The sequence below is a fragment of the Schistocerca piceifrons genome, chromosome 8, assembly GCF_021461385.2.
Source record: "Schistocerca piceifrons isolate TAMUIC-IGC-003096 chromosome 8, iqSchPice1.1, whole genome shotgun sequence".
NCBI classification, from domain to species: Eukaryota; Metazoa; Arthropoda; class Insecta; order Orthoptera; family Acrididae; genus Schistocerca; species Schistocerca piceifrons.
The window spans coordinates 138509370-138516383 of record NC_060145.1 but is presented as its reverse complement, the minus strand read 5'-3'; positions in this window follow the sequence as shown (position 1 = coordinate 138516383).

Sequence of the window (7014 nt, the reverse complement as noted above, 5' to 3'; positions counted from 1 at the left end):
TCATCCATTCAACGATTAACAATTTCGTCAAGCTTAGGATCGTTAAAACTGACGTGTTCATGCGAACGCATTTTGTGCTATACTGCAGAAAACAGGTATGTAATTCACGAGGCACAGTCTAAGAGACCACAACAAATGTCAAAAACGCATGTCAACAGTCAACAGAGGAGGAGATAATTCAACCGACAACGAAACACTATAGGGTTGGCGATATACAGAAGGTAGGGGGAATATAAATGCATTTTGCTGGAAGGGACCTTCAAAGAGCGAGTTTGAAAATTTTCGAACGGTCTCCGAGACCACACCTCATGAATTAAGGGCTGTTGAACTAGAACAGGGGAATACTGAATGTCATTACTTTCAGATTATGGTTTAGACACTAAACAAATGAGAGGAATTAGTATGAATAATGCCTCAGTAATGGTGGATATTAAGAGTGGGGTTTACCAGAAACTGAAATGTAAGGTCCGTAGCCTTGTATTGATCCCCTGTGTTTATCATTCAGTACAGTTAGCAGTGTCCTCTGCTGCCCAAATGCTACCAAGGAATTTTGAGTTCTTAATTTGTGAAACTTATTCTAGATTTTCTAAGTGTTCTTCTCGACAAGCCATGTATAGGGAGTTATTTAAAGCAATAAATGATGTAGCCGAACCCCTTAAAACTATACACCAATCAAACACAAGGTGTCTATCAATCGAAGTTGCTGTTAATCGCATTTTAAGTCAGTGGCTTGAATTACAGACACATTTTGAAATATCCAGACATCAGACTAAGTATTACACAGCAGAACTACTATATAGTGGGTACTAAGGTGCCATCAATAAGCTTTATCTTCTGTTTCTTAGACCAACTCTAGACGAATGTCAGAAGGTCAATAAATCATTCCAATAGAGTACAGCAGACTGTTCAAAGCTACTGAAAGACTTAGTTCTTCTTATTGTAGGTCTTAAAAGGCGGATTGTTGTCCCTGGTTTTAAGGGGGATTTGCTAATGATAGATGCTAGAAAATACAAATCACTTAATATGTATCGTGGCCCTGAAATAGAAATTTCATTGGTAAATATGATGAAAGAACATAAAATTAACACGGAAAGCGAGAAAGCTTTTTGCAGTAGATGCTAAAATTTTCTGCTTTGCTTAGGTCTGTGTTACACTATCACATTTATTTGATAAAGACTTGATCAAATATATGATCAAATATTCTTTAAATTTGTTTGACAAAGATATTTTTCGTCAAAGTTCAAGATGGCTGCCAACAACAACTTCTTATTTGCAGCCGTTGCATGTACCACAACTGCACTGTGTGCGCATTTTTAAGGAAAGTGGGGGAAATAAAAGAATCGTACCTGGGCGAAGCCGTGGGTTATACGATGAGATGATAAAAGCATTCAAAAAAAGTTGTTACTTACGCTTTAGTGGTGGACGTCAAGTCGTACATAAATTGCTTAAGAATGGAAGAGCAGACATTTTAGTATTTGTCCAGTGAAGTGTCTCGTCATGTCACAAAGCACAACATTCATTTAAGAACTGCTATATCTGCAGAAGACAGGCTCACAGTAACGCTCCTATTTCTTGCTAGAGAAGAGAGTTACTCTAGCTTCCAGTACAGCACTCGAATACCACTGTGCACATTAATTAAAATAATACCTGAAACGTGTGAAGCAATTTATAAAGCACTGAAGGACCAATATCTGAAAGTAAATAAATGTTCAATACACCTTATGTGACTTAAGAAGTATTTTTATTGTAGATCAAAGTAATAATTACATTTTGTGTCCCACAACTAAAAATTAATAGAAATGTATGAAGCTGATGAGGCACTTTCCAATGTGAGGCATCTTGAGTACAAGAATAGATTAAGAAGACTGGAGAGTTAAGGAAAATTAATGAAATACGTGTGTCGATACGTACTTTTGCTTCCTCATGAGAGTAGTTTGAGCCGAGGCCATTAATTTTCTTTTTTATGTCGTCAGCCCTGCGCCCCCAGGCCGTCTCAGGGCTAATGACCTCCGCAATTTTTTTTGTAGCTCTCCAGTCTTCTTAATCTATTTTTGTACTTGGGGTGATTCACGTTGTAAAGCACCTCATCAGCTTCATACATTTCTATTAATTTTGTAGTTAACGGCACACACGAATTAAACTTCACAACCACGTTTACAAACACACTACTGGTGACAGAGCGCTGCAGCAATGCTAGCGCTCCAAGTGGTAACATTTCACATTACAGTGAACAGAAGACAAGCGACTTTTATGATAAAACCTACAACTAGGCTCTAGGTTTCATAATTTTTATTTGACAACAGGCGAGATTTGACAAAGTTCCCTATTACATCATCAAATTTCTTTGACATAATTATCAACTTTGACAAAAAAATATGACAGTGTAGTACTGGCCCTAGCAGAGGAGCTCCAGAGGCGACTGCCAAATGATGACAAGGTTTTGCAAAAAGTGTGCCTAATTGCTCCAGAAAAGTGTTTGAGGGGGTGAAAGAAAATATAATCCCGCTACTCAGGAATTTCAATCACCTGACGCAGAAATAGCAAAAATTGACTTTTAGTGGTCACAACCAACTACTGTTCAATGGAAAACCGTCGACAATACAGTAGAACTTTGGCAAGATACCGCAACATAATCACCCTAGTTCCCAAAATCGATTTCAGGAGCTCTCAGATTTTGCAGTGATGCTTTTTGTTTTTACTTGATCAAATGCTGATGTCGGAAGAGCATTTAGCATGCTCAACAATGTGGAAACATACCTCAGGAATAGACGTAAAACCAATACGGTAAACACAGTTCTCACTTTGCGGGCCGGACTTAGGCGTGTGAACAAGTGCTGTCATAATTACGTCTTACCAGAGCATGCATTGAAGTAAATCGGCACAATGGCTGCGTACCAAGGAGACCAACACTACAGCACGCCAACTGAAGAAGAGTCAGAGGACGATGTGAATAAACTGTTATTTTAATCAACATAGGTGAGTAAATATCTTGCATCTTCTCGTTTTCGTGGCGCAATGACTGATACATTAAATTTTGGGCTTGCTGCGCGTAATTTCGGCTTCATCTTTTAATATTTCGGCTGTATACCGTCCAGCCATCTCTCTGTCGGCTCATTCTGAAGAGGACTGGACGTTATACAGCCGAAATATTAGAAATAGAAGCTGAATGTGTGCGACTGCACGCCCGAAATTTAATGGAGCATATTTAATTTTGCTTGTGACTTACATTAAACTGTGATGTAGTTACATAGTAATATATATTTTATATTTTGTCCGAGCTCGGCGGATTTTTAAATGTTAGTTCGTCTTGTAAACTAGGTTTGAGTACAATGTTTGAAATAAATTTTAATTTCGTCTTTTTATTTGCAGGAAAATACGGAGATTTCTGATTTTGATGGATTTTTAAATGTTTGCTCGTTGTGTAAACAAAGTAATGAGTGTAATGTCTTAAAATAAGTTTTATTTTCCTTTTTGGCAAGAAAATTTGGAGCTATTTCATTTTGACGGATATTTGGGTATTGGTTTGACGGAAAAAAGAATCACGTGTTAGCAACACTGCTTGTCTGCCAGCTTCCTTATCCTCTGGATGTGTCCACCGGTCTTTCCTATTGAGAGCGAAATGCTCCTTCCATACCATATGCGGTTCACTCCGTAGTTGTAGCCAGTTATCATGAACGTTGTATCCCTTAGTGGTAGTTCTTAAGAATAGAACCAGTTTTTCCCCTTAATCCTAGCATTTCTCATGTTACACGTAGGAAAAAACACCCCAGATGGCCACCTTATACCATCCTTACGTGCACCGTCTGCAGCTCGTGGTATAGAGGCTAACGTTGCTGCCTCTGGGTCATGGGGCCCCGAATTCGATTTTGGCCAGGTTGGAGATTTTCTCTAGCTGGAAACGGATGGTTGTGTTGTCCTCACCTCATTTTTATTCTTGGACTGTGTAAAGATTGGGAATTTTTACAGGCGCTGATGACTTCGTAGTTGAGCGTCCCGCAAACCAAACGTCATCATTATCTTACATGTACATTGAGAGGTTTTCAAAGTATATACCAATAGTTAGCTAGTTAGTAAGTTTCACGTCCCATGTATTATCTGCGCGACAAATCGTGATGCAGAACGAGTCATTTTATATTAGCATCAAATTTTTAAAATATGCCTCCATGCTGATAATTTATTAGTTTTTTGTTTTTTAATCAAAGGCAGACAGATTCAAGCAATTCCTACTAATAGATAGTCTTCTGCAGAATAGGGGGAGCTGTCAAAGGGAAACGTTTCCAGTTTAGTTTCAGATTTTATTTTGCTGTGTTTCAGGCATTTTATATCACTGGCTAAGTGATCAAAACTTTTGGTTGCAGCACTGTGAACCCCTGATAGTGTTACAGAAAATCTTAATGTGGCAAAATGAATGTCATTTTGTTTCTTTTGTTATAGTAATTCTCTACATCATTGTTCCTGTTGAAGTATAGTAGCGTATTTACAACACACTTCGTGAGGGAATAACTATACTGTGAAGTGCGACGTTCAAATGTGTGACGTAATGACTACTTCCTTCTTTTTTACTTCAGCATGTAAGACCCATGATGGTAACCCCATGATAAGACCATACAGTAAATTTCTATGCACCGATATCTGTCAAATTTACTATAACACCCACGATAAACGAGCAAGCATGTCATATTGTGAATTACATCAAGAATAAATTTCCGATTATTTATGAAATACAGGGTGTACATTAACAAAACCGACAAACTGCAGGGACGAATTTATGACTGGAAATGAAGGAAAAAAGGTCTATGAACACGTTTTCAGAAATGCATCGTTGCCAAGGCAGGTGGCACTGACGAATGAAAGTTCCTCTGACCAAGTACCATGTGTTTCTCGTGTGTTGCAGCCTGTGTGATTGACGCAACGTACTATAATCATCAGATTGACCTGTTATTCATGTCGGGAACAAGCCGAGATGATCTTTGTGTACGGTCAAGCGGATGGGAGCAGTCGATAGTGAAACCTCCCCTTCGAAAAATTTATGAATTACTGTGCTGATAAACCTCTTACGTTATTTGATTTTCAAACAGTTGAGCAGAACTGAACGTACTCAGACATTTCTCTCTTTACTTATTCTGATCAACACTAAACTGAAACACAATATATTTAGCGCAACGCAGTATGACTTTCAATAATCCCTGCAAAAGAATGGCCCTGACTAACAATAACCTATACTTTTCATGAATCACTTACGTCACAAAAATCTTCGTTACTCGAACTACTGCAATACAGCGAGCACCAATACTGCCAGTAAAATGAAAGATTCTAACTACTGAAGCCACCAACTACTGATAGGCATAGTTGGCAAAAGAAAGATTTTGATAGAGAACAAACAATGTATTTACCTTAATAATGTTCAAAAGTCATCATGTATACAGGGTGTTACAAAAAGGTACGGCCAAACTTTCAGGAAACATTCCTCACACACAAATAAAGAAAAGATGTTATGTGGACATGTGTCCGGAAACGCTTAATTTCCATGTTAGAGCTCATTTTAGTTTCGCCCACCTACGCTCAATGGAGCACGTTATCATGATTTGATTTCTGTGCTGCTAGAACATATGCCTTTACAAGTACGACACAACACGTGGTTCATGCGTGATGGAGCTCCTGCACATTTCAGTCGAAGTGTTCGTACGCTTCTCAACAACAGATTCGGTGACCGATGGACTGGTAGAGGCGGACCAATTCCATGGCCTCCACGCTCTCCTGACCTCAACCCTCTTGACTTTCATTTATGGCCGGCCGCGGTGGTCTAGCGGTTCTGGCGCTGCAGTCCGGAACCGCGGGACTGCTACGGTCGCAGGTTCGAATCCTGCCTCGGGCATGGGTGTGTGTGATGTCCTTAGGTTAGTTAGGTTTAAGTAGTTCTAAGTTCTAGGGGACTTATGACCTAAGATGTTGAGTCCCATAGTGCTCAGAACCAGCCACTTTCATTTATGGGGGCATTTGAAAGCTCTTGTCTACGCAACCCCGGTACCAAATGTAGAGACTCTCCGTGCTCGTATTGTGGACGGCTGTGATACAATACGCCATTCTCCAGGGCTGCATCAGCGCATCAGGGATTCCATGCGACGGAGGGTGGATGCATGTATCCTCGCTAACGGAGAACATTTTGAACATTTCCTGTAACGCTGGTACGTTCTGTTGCTGTGTGTTTCCATTCCATGATTAATGTGATTTGAAGAGGAGTAATAAAATAAGCTGTAACATGGAAAGTAAGCGTTTCCGGACAAATGTCCACACAACATATTTGCTTTCTTTGTGTGTGAGGAATGTTTCCTGAAAGTTTGGCCGTACCTTTTTGTAACACCCTGTATATCAGTTCATGATATCCAGTATTACAAATTTACTCTTTCTGATGGACACACGATCAGATCGTCCGCTCTCAAAATTCTGCCATCTCTCTCCCCACATCCACCACTGCTGGCGACTCACCTCCAACTGTGCAATGCTACGCGCTGTTTACATCCAACTGCCCAACGCTACAATAGCAAATATTCCAACAATGCAAACCAGCCACAGACTGCACACAGCACAGTCAGTGATTTTCGTACAGAGCGCTACGTGGCGTTGCCAACATAAAAGCCTAAACAGCCTACTTACATAGCAAACAGCCTACGTACAGTAGGTAACACAGCTATACCAAAACAAATGTCCTCACAGACATCAAACCCATTACACTACATTTCAAGCCCTTTTTGGGCGTTTGTGTGATCATGGCTCCCTACAGACAGACGAACGTGCATGGAGGCGGACGGTGCACAGACCAGATTTAGAGGACCGGATTCTACAGGATATTGAGAGGAACCCAAGTACAAACTCCAGGCAAGTGGCCTGCAAACATGGTATACGCCAAAATGCTATTATGTGTACCCTGGATGACAACTGCTTCTATCCCTATCATGTGCAACGAGTGCAAGGATTATCGGCAGTGGACTTCCCTATACAGGAAGAATTTTATCG